Here is an 18,373-nt window from a genome sequence, read left to right as displayed (position 1 = left end):
CTTTTGTTTCGTTTCTATTATTCGAAACACGTTTAACTGAAGTCCCACACAATGATATTGCTCTTTCGTCGACAAGAAATTGCTCTCTTTACGGCATCATGGCGAAGATTTTATATCTTTTCCTAAGTAGCATTGACTTTCGAGGTCGAAAATTCTTTGTATTCGGATTACATTCTCTTGAAAGATATATTCTCAGGAGTGAGTGATATTTTTTACAAAAGCCGATTCGGAGGCAATGAATTTTGTTACGACACAAATCTTGTGAAATCTAATAACATTATCGTCTTATCTGTAAATCTTAATATATAAATGCGAAAGGTATAATCACGAAATTTCGTAAACTGCTTGATGTACAAAGCTGAAATTTGGCAGGGAGGTAGTTTATAGTTAGTAGGTATTCACTAAGAACGAATTTTGCAATAGCTGGATTAAAGAGGTCTAAGGGCGGACGAAGTCGCGAGCGTCTGCTAGTTAGATACATAAAAATCTAATTCAGTATCTGATAACGATCTCCAAGGCACGCGTTAAATTTACTTTAAGTTACTAACGTGACATTACGGTAAGTTAGTTAAGTAACTTTAATAAGTTTATATAAATGACGGCGGGGCATAATAAATACTACTTCTGATAACGGAGAAGCCGTAGTCTAAGAGCAGGTTCTAAGTTTTACGTGTCAAGGATGGCAGATACACAAAGTAACACTATCAATCATCACCGAATCGATCATTTGACTTACTACTACAGTTCTACCCTCTAACTACAATATTGATCAAGTACAGCGCCAACACTATCACATGTAAACCAGGGTTATCTATCATAGGGCAGGTAGTCAAACGCGAGCAGATCTCAGACTTACAATGGATGGCAGTTGGATTGAGGGGCCCCTTTACGATTAGTCAATGCTCTCCATCTCCGCTCGCGTTGGCTCCCAGCTAAGTAACTAACAATGCAATACTATAATATATATACTATAAAATAATTTAAAATTCATTTACATGAAAACCTGATTCTAATATTATCGCCATAATTAACGTAGATTTTGCTAACCGATCAAATAACTCCCTAGCCGATGTATATTTTTTACTTTTACTACTAATCTACTTTATAAATGTAAATATTTATTAATAACAGTTTTCATAAAACGCTCTCCATTCGAAATGAATCGTTCAAATTCCCATTTGAATAAGTTTCCCTTCGCTGTTACTTGCTGATGCATCCATTACAGAAAGGAAATTGAAAACACAATTTGATAACTTTGTCTATTTCTAATTCTACCGCCGACCCTGACTTCGAAATTATTTGTTCGACATTTTTGACAGCAATTTCCTAAATTTTCCAGATGTTCTGTTGGTTATTTTCAGCCAGCCATTTAATATATAATTTTCAGCCAGCATTTGAGAAGTTGGTAGTGTTACATTCCGTGCCTGGGAAAACTCGTCAATTAATATTAATTCAGACTACAATTTTTCTATGCTGAAAATAACTTAATAATTAAAATCTATTATAGGTGAGTTTATGTGGCACGTGACACACTTTTTTTGAATTAAATGAAAAGTTAGCTCTTGCCTGCGATCTCACCTGACGGTAAGTAACAATATGACCTAAGATGGTAGCGGCACAGTAGATATAACAAGCAGTATAATAACTCGGCCGTATTTTTGAAATAAATACCTACAGCCGCGCGCTCCGTAAGCATGTGATAGGGCTGCCCGCCTCCAGCATTTTAATTACATTTGCCAACTTTGTGTTTCCATTTAGTTATGTGATTGTAAATATACTTTTTTTAAATAAACAAATAAAATACTTAGTAAATTGTAGTAAAATAGGAAGTGATCAATAAAATGCGTGTTGTTTTTTGATTGGTAGATTTAAATAAGGCTGATACTAATCAATGATCTTGAAGGACCTTCATATATTTATTTTGGTGATGCCATCTAGGTATTACCACCACACTAGGTGACCAAATAATAAAAAATCGGTCAAGTGCGTGTCGGGCCACGCGCAGTGTAGGGTTCCGTAGATTATGTTAGCACTTTAATCCCTTATGTAATGCACAAAAATACCGATAACGATACCCCCACACTATAGAATAGACGATAAAAAATTTATCCTGACTTGGCATGTAGGGAAGGAACTACAAAAACAAATTGAGATTGACCGGGTTCGCTAGTAGTTTAATAAAAAAATCTGGATAGGTATATTAATATCAGCTGGCAGCTTTACTCTTTTTATTCAAATACATTAAAGTATGAGCAACACAATAATGTTGTTAAATTCAAACAACTTCTTTACTTAACTTCTTTATTACATTAAAATACAGGTATACAAAACATACATGTCATAAGATTTAAATCTATGTATTACATAATAATCAAAGAAAACAACCTAAATGAAGAAGTTAATAAATAATTATTTAATATTTATTACCGTTTACGTCATTTACCTATTTACACAATTTTATCATTTAAGCATTTATTTATATATATATATGTTTATATATATTTCAAATTATGCCTTTAGAATACAAAATATTAATCAAACTTTATAAAAATAATAACTTTTTTCCTAGTCGTCATAATTAAAAAATCCAATACACTGCGTTCGTCACCGCGGCACAGTCGCAACGGTCTTAACCCTACGATCACCCCACGTACGAGGTGCCTAGGTATAGCTCGCGTTTCGACCTTTAGTATGAAGTCAACCTACTGGTTATACTGTGGTAGCGGGCTTACTTGAAAGAGGCAGAATCAACTGCGCCAGCAGTCAATGCCTAACGGCATTACTTTTTTTATGAATTATTATTATTATATTATAAAACCGCGACCTCGTTCGCGTGAAATTCAGTTTTTCACAAATCCCGCAAGAACCATAGATTTTTCCGGGATGAAAAGTAGCCTATGTATTAATCCAGAATAAAATCTATTTCCATTCCAAATTTCAGCCAAATACACACACACTTTTGCCTTTTGCACAATTTTATTTTATTCAGTCCATCTGTATATAGATAGATTGTGATGTGTATTGTTTAAGTATATTTATATTTATATTTATTTATTTATATTGGTTTTTAATGTGGATTATCAGGCGTACTAGAAGCATTCGGGATTCGGATCTGTTTAGACTTAGGTAGAACAAGCCCACGTACAGAAGATTTATATAAAATAATGTATAAGAATTTGCTTTTCGTCTCGCGATAAGCTGGGGTACATTAAAAGTGACTCAAAAAACGCCACCCCTTTATCCTGTCATACCGCCGAGCCTACAGTAGAGTCATCACTGTAATCTCTTCTTATCAACCCGCCAGAGTGACTACAAGGGGCTAATGTTTTCCTTATTGTTGGTTGTAAGCCTTGTGAATAATTGCCCGATAGAAGCGAGCGTACAGAGATTGCTTCCATTAATTTGGTCACTATCGAGTAGGAGTAGTTCAGATTTTAGTAGTACATACTATCTAATGTACAAAATATCATAGTAAATGAGCCGTGGTAGCCCAGATACGACCTCCGCCTCCGATTCCGGAGGGTGTGGGTTCGCATTCAGTCCGGGGCATGCACCTTCAATTAAATATCACGTGTCTCAAACGGTGAAGGAAAAACATGGTGAGGAAACCTGCATACCAGAGAATTAATTCCTAATTCTCTGCGTGTGTGAAGTCTGCCAATCCGCATTGGGCCAGCGTGGTGGACTATTGGCCTAACATCTTTCATTCGGAGAGGAGACTTGAGCTCAGCATTGAGCTGAATATGAGTTGCTATTGATGATGGTGATAAGTATTTGTGTCTAGTGTAGGAAATAGTAGTCTCAGATGATGATTGATTGGATGGATTGATTGATTTGATGGATTCGATCGTATTCTCACGAGAACTACGCGAATGAAACCACGAGCGTCGGTTTTATATAATCTGGATATCAATATCATGTTTACGATTTACATATTAGCACGAAAGTTTTACCCATTGGGTGGATCTTAGTGCAACTGGACCAGAACTTGCAACAAACACTGGCAGCTCGCCAGGCGACCAACTAAACCACAACTTCACTGCTCAGCTCTAAGCTGTTTCTAGTGAATTGGGGTCTTAATCCTCTGGCGTAAATTTAATTTCTGGTGTTAAATTGTACAATATTATAGTAATGTTTGTTCTCCGAATTCTTGGCGCCAGCGACTCTTCTAACTACAAATATTTATAACCTAAATGCTTATAGGCCAAAAAGGAGCGGTCGGTAATTCAGCGATGTATATAATTTTTAGTTTTCTAGCAACGTTTGCAGCTAAGGGAAACACCCAACAATTAGCTGCTTTGTGCTTGTCAGCCTAATGTAGTTAAAGTAAGTGATATGAACTTGTAACTATTTCGACAACACTACCCTGTAAATCGGTTATCGGAACATGATAATGTTGCATATCAACTTGAATAACCAGGTTCGTCCAGGGTTTAATAGTACACTGCTCCACAAAATTCAGTAAACAGCTCGCAAAATGCAAAAAAATTACCCATTTACATTTCACAAAATTAATCAACTTCGAACTCACAACATAGTAATATCTATTCACTATATTAAAGCACAGGTTTTCTAGAAAAAATCAATATATTACAACTTATAGAACTCCTTGATTGTTTATCGCGGTAACGTTCAGATACTACAGAATCGATTTTATAAATTGTTTCACAAATGGAAAACTACATTACCAGCGTGTAACATGTTACTAAGGGAACGGGAACTACGTAGTTGAAACCGTGGGCTGACTACTAGTTGAAAACTCGCGAAATGCAAAAAAAAATACCCATTTAATTTCACAAAATTAATCAACTTCGAACACACAACATAGAAATATCTAAGGACCATATTAAAGCACGGGTTTTCTAAAAAAATTCAATATATTACAACTTATAAAACTCCTTGTTTATCGCGGTAACGTTCCAAAATTACAGCACCGATTTTAAAAATTCTTTCACCAATGGAAAGCCACATCATCAGCAAGTAACATTGGCTATATTTTAATCATGTGTTCCCAAAGGAATGGGAACTACGCAGGTGAAACCGTGGGCCGACTGCTAGTTGAAAATAAATTGGTGTCAGTAGGAAATCCATCACACAAGTGTTGTCAAAAACTTGTTATTCAAATACACTGAACTGCACTTCAGTGTTGCGTATACAAAAGAATGGCGTGAAATAAAATTCAGGTGGAACGCGAATTCCAAAGCAGACGTTCCTTAAAATATCTGCCTTGGACGACGTTGCATTTACAATTGCATTTACGGAAACTTCGAATGCACCATTATACAATATTGTAACGTTATTCCTGAAGCCCGATTTCATAGAAATATTTTGTGCTGTGCCTTGGAAACTCGTAATGGGGTGTTCTATTATAGCCTATAAACTTTTCATAACGAAGCTATAAACCTTAGGTACTTCATAAGAATAACTAACTCAAAGTAGATTCGTTGTTACTATTTAGTTGCGAGTGTTTGAATAAATTTTTGACTGGTGGGAAGCCGTGGCTAGTTATCACCCTACCGACAAAGACGTACCGCCGTCAGCGATTTAGCGTTCCGGTTCGATGTCGTGTAGAAACCGAAAGGGGTGTGGATTTTCATCCACCTCCTAACAAGTTGGCCCGCTTCCGTCTTAGATTGCATCATCACTTACCAGCAGGTGAGATTGTAGTCTAGTGTTAACTTGTAAAGAATAAAATAAAAATACCTAAAAGAGTTACTGATATGTCAATTAATATAACATTTTCATACTGTACTTAACTTTGAAGTTATTTAGACTATCAAACAGTCTTCATTTAACATGTCGATCATAATGCTAAGAAAACTTGGTTTCTTTGGAAAAGTGTTGAGAGGAACCCAGTTTTCATATCCAAGACTAATATTGAAAGGGAAAATACTGGGCTAAAGAGCTCCGGGTCCTTAAGAAGACGATGGTTGGATTATACATGAAAGTAGACTGGGCTAGGCAGTTAAAAGAAGCGGCTAAAAATAGTAAAGGTTTTATAAGCGGACCTTAACTTTAACTTCGGTTGGAGGATGGCATAAGATGACGATGATCATTTTAGGTTATTTAAAACCGATAAGTTTTTTAAGGCCTAGCCGACGCCTCGCGGTTTCACCCACGTAATTCTCGTTCCCTTAGTAACACGGGATTAAAATATAGCTTATGTTACACGCTGATAATGTAGCTTTCCGTTAGTGAAAGAATTTTTAAAATCGATACTGTAGTTTCGGAACGTTACCACGATAAACAAACAAGTAAATAATCAAACCTTATATGCAACATTGTCGTGTTCCGATGACCGATTTACAGAGAGGGTATTGTTGTCCAAAAAAATTTCAAGTTCATAACGCTTATTTTAACTACATAAGGCTGTCAGGCAGCAAATTGTTGGGTGTTTCCCATATTTGCGATAGAATACAGGGATAAAATATAGCCTATGCCACTTTACCATCTTGTGGTTATCTAGTGGTAAAAGAATTTTCAAAATCGGTTCAATAGATCTAGTACAATACCACAAACTTTACCTCTTTACAAAGACGTGATGATGACTAGTAAGTATGGTAGAGGTTATGTACATTAAAGCAGGCAAACTGAAAAGCCTAACCACTATCCCAAAGGATACAGCGTACCCAATTTAAATGCGTGTTGTACGCTTTCCCGCAGCCATGTTACACAACATAGCCATGCTCACCGACTCCGTTCAGAGCATATAAATTGTCATTTTGCGGCGACAGTACATTTGTTCAACACGAAATGACGAACGGCCGGAAGAAAAACCAGTAGATTAAAAAAGCCGAGCACAAACCTCGCCGTTTATTAACGTAGCCGCAAAGAAAACAGTCGCCCGAGGATATTTACATTTTAATGTATACTTAAGATTGAAATATTATGTTGAATTGCCTTTTCATATTATCCATTTAGAAAATGAGCTCTCACTAAAGTTTAGAACACTTACTAGCTGAGGTGACATTTTTGTTTAAAACTTCAATAAGATGTGAAACTTTTGCTGGTAACCGGGACAAAATAAAATGATTTTATCAACTTTTATTATATATGTGAACTTAAACTCGCATTTGGTTTTAATTGGGCTTTTAATATTTACAATATTGGGCAAAAGAATTGTAAAGAGGTAAGCGAGTATTAGGTTGATTTAAGTTGCCTCGACTGGTGACTGAAGGGATGGCTCATTTTTTGCGCAAAGGATCAGCCTGGCTGTCCAGCGCGGAAATGCAGCCAATATTCTTGCCATCATTCCACGTGGCCATGATTTGTATAGTTATTAGGATAAGTTACCTTAAGTTCCATATTGTATTCTTTCTCAGAGTATCTTTTAAAATCTGACCAATATTTCTATCCAATCAGTTGGAAATGACTGTGATAGAGAAGACAACAATAGTTCAGCAGGTAGGGAACGACGTTCTCCTTATGATCAGTCCTGCCGGTGAGCTATTGAAGCTTCGAATTTTTACTGAACTTGCTCTTTTTATAATCTTTTTAACATATTACAGTTATTTTGATTTTAACACAAATTTATTACTGAACCGATTTTCATGAAAATGCAGTGAGACCAATCTGGAAGTATACTCTTTCAAACAAAATGGAAATTTCAAAATTGGTTAATACATGACGAAGTTATGAGGTAACAAATATAAAAAAAAATACGCGTCAAATTGAGACCCTTTTCCTTTATTTGAGTTTGGTTAAAAATACACTCATGCAGTCATGCTTACGAAAATTCTTTGTTTTAATTCTAATTTACACAAAAATATAATGAAAAACATCTAAAATTCTAAGCCTTTACTTGAAGTTCGTTAAACATTACAACAAAATTGATATTAAAAGTACAAATGTTTAATTAATTTTCATAATATTTTGGAATATCGGTGTGCGGATCGTAAGAGTAAATATTCGACCCGTCCCGTATGTAAAGCTCTTTGTTTTACTTTTGTTTAACGCAACTTATTTCGTTCAAAGTTGAAATTTTATTTCGGGGTCCTGTTTGAACAAAGACCTTCGTAATCACGGCTCGTAATTATACTGTTTATTTTGATAAAGTTCACCGAGTAAAATAGATTTTTGATTTAAAAATGTTTAAATCTGTTACACTGACGTTTTTAACTCTAGGATTATTACAGATTAAGTTTGTTTTGTTTACACCTTCTATAATTAATTATAATAAAAAATTGTATGTATATTTGTAAAACAGTAAATTAGAAATGTTAAGGAATTACAAATTGAGTCTCTATGTAAATTAATAGAGGGATAGGCTGGAGTTTAAACGCATCACGCTGCTCCGATGAGGGTTGGTGGGCTTAGGTTGTTAATGTTAAATTTTTTAACAACCTAGTGGTTGTTAAAGATCAGATGTAAATTATAATAATGATCGACTTTTCAGTTGTGTGCATTTTAAGAAATTAAATATCACGTGTCTCAATCGGTGAAGGAAAACATCGTGAGGAAACCTGCATACCAGAGAATTATCTTAATTCTCCGCGTGTGTGAAGTCTGCCAATCCGCATTGGGCCAGCGTGGTGGACTATTGGCCTGACCCCTCTCATTCTTAGAAGAGACTCGAGCTCAGCAGTGAGCCGAATATGAGTTGATGACGACGACGATCGACTTTTTATCCCGGAAATGCCCATGGTTCTCGAGGGATTTGTGAAAAACTAAATTTCACTCGGACGAAGTCGCGGGCTACTGCTAGTTTTTCCATATTACGGACAATTTCGTACATAAGGACCCATCAATATTATTGTTTAGTAACTTTCTTTTCAAAGGCTTTTATTGCTATTAAGTACGGTAAACTTCCCGTGGAAGGATTAAGAAGTTATCTTAATACAAGTTATCTTAAGAACAAGTTTCTTTTCTTATACAACTTTTAATTGATTAGTTTGGTTAACTTTTAGTTACAAACATGTGTTTCTCTATTAAGTTTCGCTTTTCTTTTCTTCTTTCTTATGTATAAATGTGTATGATATAACATTGTACTGGTAGTAATATTGTTTCCACAATAGTTTATTTTTATTATTCTTTAGAAGTTAGCCCTTGACCACAATCTTGTCTGATGGTAAGTGATGATGCAATCTAAGATGGAAGCGGGCTAACTTGTTAGTAGGAGGATGAAAATCCACACTCTTTTCGCTTTCTACACGGCATCGTTCGAACGCTAAATCGCTTGGCGGCACGTCTTTGCCGGTAGGGTGGTAACTAGCCACGGCCGAAGCCTCCCACAGCCAGACCTGGACCTCTTAAGAAAAATTCAATCGACCCAGCCGGGGATCGAATCCAGGACTTCCGTCTAGTAAATCCACCGCGCATACCACTGCGCCACGGAGGCCGTCCAACTTATTAATAGAAGCATGTGTTTTGATGTATATTATGTATTGTATGCTCGTAATTAAGATAGTAGTAGCTCTTTGTGATCTGAGATGAATTTTTTATAATAGAAATCTATGGTCAAGGCAACTTGTACATAGTTAGTTGGTTTTTTTTATTAAAGCTAGACTTTAAGACAAAATTGTAAGTTAAAAAATAATTAATAAAGGTTTTTTTGATTATTTTTTGAGCCGTGAAAGTGCATTAGAAATGAATTTTGCCGCCGATTCCGGAGGGTGTGGGTTCGAATCCGGTCCGGGGGATTTTTTTTTTAGTCTCTCATTATTCCTGCAATCTGTCGTATGACAGATATCGTTTGGTGATAACGTGATTCAAGAATTTTTAAAATTCAACCAATAAAGTGGTGAAATAGAGGTTGACAGTTTACATTGACTTCCACGCGGACGAAGTCGCGGGCGTCCGCTAGTAATATATAAAAATAGAAATATTAAAATATGATACAATATAAGAGAATTGACCAGACCAGACCAGATTAAATCTGCTGTAGGCGGTCCCTTGCATGAATGTACGCGACTCACTACACAAAGGGAGAAGTGGCGAATGCTCGTGAGGCGTATTACATCTGCCTCCAACACGTCCTAAAGACCACGACCGCTCTGTCAAGAGCGCAGCGACAAAGAAGAAGAAGAGAATATAATTATTTCGAGCTATTTGAATAACCAATCAACTATAATGACTCCTTTATTTAGAAGTATTTTTAATAAAATAAACATAAAGCATCTGTATTTACTAATGGATGGAACTCCCTGTCCAATTCATCAGAGGTATAATTTAGAGGTCGAAATCCCATTTGCAATTCAAAGACGCGCTGCCATTCAAATTCATGATATTCCTTCTATTATATTTATTTGTATTGTATAAATCATAGCATCCGTCTAATTTTGTTATTATTGAATAAATAAGTGATCAAAAATACAATTTATTATGCTTAGTAAATTTTAAAATATGATTTATGCTCTAATAAGTTTATTTTATTTGAAAGAAATTATTTTGTATGAAGTGGATCTTTAGAATCAAATTCTGCATCTTTAATACTGTACTTATGTGTGTAAATGATACGAAGCAAATGAACAAAGCAGATTAGTTAATGGTCAAATTGATATTTATAGAGATACAGGTGGAGACGCGTGACATCGAAGCCCGTTTGCAAAAAAAACTTCTACTGTTCCACACACACACACACATAAAGTCTGAACACCTTACCTCATTACATTAAGTACTCATCACAAGTAGATATATTACAAACTCCGTATTTTGTTTTTCATCATCATTATCATATCAGCCGATGGACGTCAGACGTTCAGCTTCGCGACTCGTAGAGCTATATCAGTAACTTTGGTTCTTCTTCGGATCTCCTCATTTTTGATTTAATCACGCAGAGACACTCTAAGCATAGCTCGTTCCTTCGCCCGCTGTGTGACTCTGAGCCTTGTTATGAGGCCCATAGTTAGTGACCAAGTCATTTTACAGATTTTATAACATTACTTAGGATTGTATTGACTACAAAGTTTTTCTGAAATCTTTACAAAGCGTCGATGATGCTTCTTCAATCAGTTATCTTTTTGTGGTATATTTCTCACCTTCAAAAACTCGCGTTCTGATGAAAACACAGCTGTTATAGGTTCATCTGGCAACGGAAGTGACAGGTAAAGTATATCAGTGACAACTATCTGGGAAACTTCGCACATTGCTATCTTTGTAGAACTTAGCGAAAACTTCTGAGCACTGCTGGCGGTCTGTCAGTCGACAAACTTGCAAACGACGACGGTGTTTGAGTCTGTGGCAATGTTTTACAGAAACTGATTTAAATTAAACATTGAATTCCTTATCAGAATCTCAGACTTTTAAATTTTCCTCGAAAATTTGGTTCATAAAATTGTAACGTAAACTAACGAAGAACACCATTATTCGTTAGTGACGTGCGAGCACGGAACCCAAAGCATAGCCCGACACGTACTTGGCCAGTTTTTATTCATTTTGTGGAAAAACGTATACCTGACACTGACTGGCGGATGTTTGGCGAACGAAAGCCTTAAAGCTGCACAAAATAAATTTTCAAGTTTTACAAATTAAATTTTTGAATGAAAACTGTGTTCTGAACAAAGAGGGTGCAAATATTTTTTTTAAATTTGCATGGGATAAGTAATATTAAACTAGAGACCGTTTTGACTCCGTTCGCATGAGTTTCTGTTTATCATAAAACCTCGCAAAAACATGGAACTTCTCGGAACAAAAGGTAGTCATGTTATGTATGGTAAAATGTTCTGCCTGCAGATACCATTTACCACTGTCCTAAAATCATCTAAGTTTTTTTATTCTTTACAAGTTAGCCTACTATTTACTATCTATACCACCTGGTGCTAAGTGATGATGCAATCTAAGATGGAAGCGGGCTAACTTGTTAGGAGGATGAAAATCCACACTCCTTTCGGTTTCTACACGATATCTTACTGGAACGCTAAATCGGTTGGTATGTTTTTGCCGGTAGGGTGGTAACTAGCCACGATCGAAGCCTCCCACCCACCCGACCTTGACAAATTAGAAAACCTTGATCGGCCCAGCCGTCTTGTATATCCACCGCGCATACTACTAGACCGTCAGAAGTAGTTTACCCTCGAAAAGGTGACAGACAGACAGACTTACTTTCGCATTTATAATATAAGTTTGGATTAATTTAATATTAAACATGATAATTTTTAAAACTTAGTTTATTATTTGTGCCAGTGTTATTCTGGGTCAAATACGTAGGCGCAATAAGTTATAAAATCTAATCGAAGGTGATTTCTCACAGAAAGCAGGGTTTCGTTTTGAAGGGCCGTTTCATTGGCAATAGAGTGAACCATCAATTTTATTTTACGCCGAGTGCACGCGGTCAACAGGCCTGAGGACGACGTATAAAATGTTTTATTACGGTTCACTAAAAAACACTCTGTTACGCTCTACTTGGCTTTGCCGAAATAGAAAATCCGAAATATAATGTACATGGACAAACAGGTTTAAAAACATGAAAATTTGTAGGATTTTCCAAAATTTATTCCGAGCTTATTTGCCTAAAATTATAAATTAATGAAAAATATATTTGGACACTAGAAATATCGCTATCAAATTTTTTTTTTTAATTTCTATAGTAGCAAGAAAACCACTAGATGTTAAGTGAGTTAGCTTAGCTTGTGTTCTTGGCCGTCAAATATAAAACTTCTTTTTTACTAGCGGAGGCCCGCGACTTAATCCGCGTGGAATTTAGTTCTTCACAAATCCCTCGGGAACCATGGATTTTCCGGGATGAAAAGTAGCCTATGTGTTAATCCAGAGTAAAATATATTTCCATTCCAAATTTCAGCTAAATCGCTTCAATAGTAGCGGCGTTATAGAGTAACAAACATCCAAACATCCAAACATCCATACAAACTTTCGCGTTTATAATATTAGTAGGAAGTAGGATGTGTACCACACTAATATTATAAGGCGAAATTTGTGTGTATAAGTGTGTATGTTTGTTTCAATTTTGACCTGCGGCTTCTAAAGCAATTTGGCTGTAATTTGGAATGAAAATAGATTTTACTCTGGATTAACACATAGGCTACTTTTCATCCCGGAAATATCCAAGGTTCCCGCGGGATTTGTGAAAAACTAAATTCCATGCGCACGAAGTCGCGGGCGTCCGCTAGTTAGAAATATTTCAGCTTTCTCCAAGTCTATAAACATATATAGAATAACTAGGAAAAATTAGCAATAAGATTCTGATTTATCTTGGATGGGTTTTAAATTACAATTAAATCCCTTAAATACGAAATAATAACCGTCGTAACTCGTAATATTTGAAACTTACAATTTAGTTACATTCTTATGAGAATAAGTAAAGTCTTTGGAAATGGATGGAAAGGAAATTAAATGTTGTAAGCGTTAGCTTACAATGATATCCGAATACAACACCTGAGACGACAATGTTGCATGTTTACTGGAAAATGCATATTAAATTACGACTAACAAGGGACTTGTATGAATTAATATCAAGTTTATTATATTCGTAAGTGCATTTGTAATTAGAATTGTTTCCATCAAATAAAAAAAAAATGTAAATTGTCATTGTTTCAGTTGGACAATGATTTTGCATTCCTTTGAGTAAAATTCATTACACTGTGACAAGCAAGTTTTTAATAAGGATTAAGCACTAACTTGACATAAATCTTATTATGATAATATTGATATTTGACAATGACATATCATTCATTGATTGACTTTGACATTGACAGCCCGCGTTTACAAAGATAACTAACAATCAGTGAAATATGCACCAAAGATGATATATAAATCACTACGATCGGTGTGAAAATAATGAAATCAGCTTATTTTCGTGTTAGCGAACATTATTTAATTTAAGATTGTTATGGAGTAATATCTAGTAAAAATTTTAATAAAAAAATTCAACCGACTTCCAACTCTAAAATTAACCTAAACTAAAAAGCAAAAAATAACATCTTACCTATGTGCTACCTTCTGATCAGTTTGAAGGCGGTGCCAAGCCAGTGATGTTTTAATTCAAGCCATTTAAATTACACAATTTCTGTGGTTCTTTTAGAAACGGCTTTAATTAAAACATGACACTGGATTGGCACCGCCTTCAAACTGATCAGAAGGTAGCACATAGGTAAGATGTTATTTTTTGCTTTTTAGTTTAGGTTAATTTTTGAGTTGGAAGTCGGTTGAATTTTTTTTAATAAAATTTTTATTTTTTAATTTTTAGTGTTAGCACACCTAACTGAGTGTGAACAAAAATTAATGAGCAATTAGTTGAAACGTTATTTTCTTATGATAAGTATCTAAGTCCTACAATACCAATTTTAAAAATACTACCTTAACTCATATACAAAATTTCACTCCCCCTTTATCCACATGTAATATAAATATTCAGAAAAACGTGAAAGGTGACTGTCCTCCGTCTTCATCACCAGACCCCCTATGCAGTCACAATCCATATGGGTGGAAAGTTCTCATCAATATAAAATTGATCAAGTCCAAACACAAGGTAGCTACTGTGAACCGTCGAGGAGTTCACTTAACTCTCCTTCATCTTCATCACTAGACCTTTAATACAGTCACTACCTATCCAGGTGGAAAGTTCTCATCAATACAAAATTATCAAGTCAAAACACAAGGTAGCTACTGTGAACCGTCGAGGAGTTCCCTTAACTATTCTTCGTCTTCATCACCAGACCCCTAATATAGTCATAACCCATCTAGGTGGAAAGTTCTCATCAATACAAATTTTTCAAGTCCAAACACAAGGTAGCTACTGTGAACCGTCGAGGAGTTCTCTTCACTGTCCTTTGTCTTCATCATCAGACCCTTAATACAGTCACAACCCATCTAGGTGGAAAGTTCTCATCAATACAAATAAATCAAGCCCAAACAAAAAGTACCTGCTGTAAATCGTTGACGAGTTCCATCGTCTGTGTATCAGCTCCATCATCAGACCAACTCCAGACCTTCATAAAATTGTAGTGGTTTAAAATACCTTATAGAAACACTAACAAACGCACTAGCCGTCTCTACGATTTTCGAAAGTTCCTCTCGATTTCTCCAGGATGCCATCATCAGATCCTGACATGAAAAAAATGGGACCACCCTGGAATCAAACCCTTCAAAACAAAAAAAGAATTTTCAAAATCGGTCCACAAATGACGGAATTATCGCTGGACATACATAAAAAAAAAGAAAAAAAAAACATACATACAGTCGAACGTAGAACCTCCTCCTTTTTGGAAGTCGGTTAAAAATATAAAAAATCTTTAGTACATTTTTTATTTTTGTATCCTTCTGAAAAGTGTCCCCAATTTCGTCTCCTTTGAAAAATGGCATCGTATCTTAATTTCGCTCTTTAGTATTACGTATATCTGTATTTTTATGAAATCTGTTGATTTTAAAAGTTTTTAGTTAGGGTTCCGAACGTACGTAGTATTATAGTAATAGTTTACAAAGTAAGCGTAGCTTGTGTTCTATTCTACTAAGATAGGGGATATTATATAATATACATTACACATGTATAATTTTAATATAAATAAATGTATTAACACACCCAGACACTGGAAGACCTTTACGTTCATCAAACAAACATTTTCCGGTTGTGGAAAACGAACCCACGGTCTCGGATGGAAAAGGCAGGGTTGCTACCCACTGCGTCACTCGGCAGTCAAATAGTTCAATTTCCATAAATAAAAGAGATGTTACAGAAAACATTTAGTATGAACTTCTCAGGCAACTTTTCGACCACGGCGCCCAGCATTATGTTGTGATTAACCAAAATAAAAAAAAGATTTACCATACGCAGGAGATTCCAAACCGGTGGTAGAATCTTTACAAACAGTCAACTTAGCTTTCAAAAGTGCTTGTAAACCGACTTTTTTCGAGATATTATAGTGCACAAGTGTGTGCGCAAGCACAGGTGCACTCTCTATTCCCTCACTCTCATAGTTCAATGGGACGGCAGACACGACCGGTGAAAGATCAGGCGCAGGAAGGAAAAGGCCTGCGCTCTCCCAAACCCCCCCGGTGACGCCGCTGAGGTCCCATAAGGAGCCTAAGGCACTTACACAATCAGAAAAAAAAAAGGAAAAGTTACAGGAATGGCTTTACTTCTCCGAGGCTTAAGGATGTTCTAACACCGCCAACTACCTAAATCAAGGCTGCAAATAAGATTTTTCTTATAAGAGATTGGAACCCTGGACTTCATTGCCGGTACCACGGAACCAATGAGGCAGCGTTAAGTATTAGTTATTGACCATATTCAGAAGCAACAGATTTAAGATTCAATTTAGCAAATCTTCCTCTCCAATATACGCACAATATTTACTAAGAATTTAATCTTAATAATTCATTGGTGTTTAGGGTACTTTCGAACTCGTGATAAGCAAGTTGCAATATCCATGAATTACCAAGTTCGGAAGTTGCGGCTATTTGGGCTAGATTGCTTAGGCGGGTCAACCCGGTTAATGACTTCTTTGACAAACTGTTCTGGTGTAATATCTTGTTGTATTGGTCTCGATAGGACGGTTATTAATTTTGTTGGATTATTCAAATTGAAATCTATTATTAATCAAACTTAAGGCTACTACTAATGGCAAGGACCTTGAACAATAATCTATACTAATATTATAAAGCTGAAGAGTTTGTTTGTTTGTTTGATTGAACGCGCTAATCTCATTAACTACTGGTCCGATTTGAAAAATTCTTTCAGTGTTAGATAGTCCATTTGTCAAGGTAGGCTATAGGCTTTATTTTATCCCTGTATTTGTATGGGAACGGGAACCACGCGGGTAAAACCGCGCGGTATTACTAGTAACTATATATTTTGACAGAAGTATTGCGTATCGTGTATTGCAATTGTCTCTATTTTAGCCGTTTTTTTTAATAAGTTTTTCTTAAAAAAATATGTAAATAACGCAAGAATCAATAACATAATATATTATTATTAATTACATTTTCAATTACTAAACTAATGATAAAAATATATTGCATTAGGTACCTAATAATTTCATTTTATTATCTATACCAACCTATTCAAATGCGATCACGTATATTTCTTATGTTTTTGTTATTGTGGTGTACAAATAAAATATATAAATATTAAATCCTCCTTATCAGCCTAAACGGTCCACTAAAGGACCAGGCCTTCTTAATCTAAATAATCTCTTATAATATAGGAGAAGGGATATGGAGCTAGACCTACCACGCTGCGCCAATGAGGGCTGGCGGGCTTACGATGATAATGTTAAATTCATTGACGACCACTATCGGAATTAATTACCGGAATCGACGGCTTAACGTGCTCTCCAAGGCGTAGGTGAGTAATAAATACCACCAACTTTCTTATCCTGGAGTTGGAATTCCGGGATGAGAATTGTAAGTGAAAATTACTTAGAAGGAAGAAATACAGATTTTCATATAGCCCGGCCCAGGATTCGAACCTAGTACCTCGTGATCCAAAACCACATAGGCTAACTACTGGACCAACGAGGTAGTCAATAATTTTTTTTTTTATAAATATATCATTCTTCATTAATACACTGATTCCCAAAATTTTTAATCTTCAGAAGATCGCTAACGTATTAAGGCCCTGACTAAGATTCTATGAAACATCTAATACACAATAGACATAACAGTTTTACCCATATCGGTTGGCATCGTATTCAAATAAGTTAAACCCTTGTTAAATGCAGGCAAATGCCAGGATGTTAGGTCACAGAAGAAGGTCAATAAGGGAGCATCGCCATAATTCAGTGCAGGACATATCATTCGTCTAAGAAAATCCCTACATTCTTATCTAAGCTAAAAATAAAACAGAGATGAAATGGAAGGCTTTTCAGGTGAATCCCTGGGCGCGCAGCGTAAGCTTTGAAATATCGCCGGCCACATACCGATCCTTTCAAATGCCAAATCGGGGCTCAGGTATAAATTGATCCTTATAAACTCCTGAAATACTACTCCTGTTGTATGATTTATAGTAAACTAATATTCGTATTTTCGCAGTGATTTTTCTATACGCAAAAATTTTTGTATACTATCAAAGGGTTTGCTGATTGGTCAATTGAATATTTAGCCCTACTGTTATGTAAGAAAAGTCTCGTTCAATCATTTTGTACAAGCATTTTTATATTTATACCGCTTGACCATGTAATAAAAAGAGATGTAATGTTAAAAGGATTAGCACACCCCCCGCTGTTTCACCCGCGTAATTCCCATACCCGTGGGAATCGGGGGATAAAATATAGCTTATCATCATCATCATCATCATCATCATCATCATCATCATCATCATCATCATCAAACCATAATCGGCTCACTGCTGAGCTCTAGTCACCTCTCAGAATGAGAGGGGCTAGGCCAATAGTCCACCACGCTGGCCGAATGCGGATTGGTAAACTTCACACACGCAGAGAATTAAGAAAATTCTCTGGTACGCAGGTTTCCTCACGATGTT

Source organism: Bicyclus anynana, chromosome 17, assembly GCF_947172395.1.
Source record: "Bicyclus anynana chromosome 17, ilBicAnyn1.1, whole genome shotgun sequence".
Taxonomy (NCBI): Eukaryota; Metazoa; Arthropoda; class Insecta; order Lepidoptera; family Nymphalidae; genus Bicyclus; species Bicyclus anynana.
The sequence above is the reverse complement of the archived record's forward strand: the minus strand, read 5'-3'. Positions refer to the sequence as shown.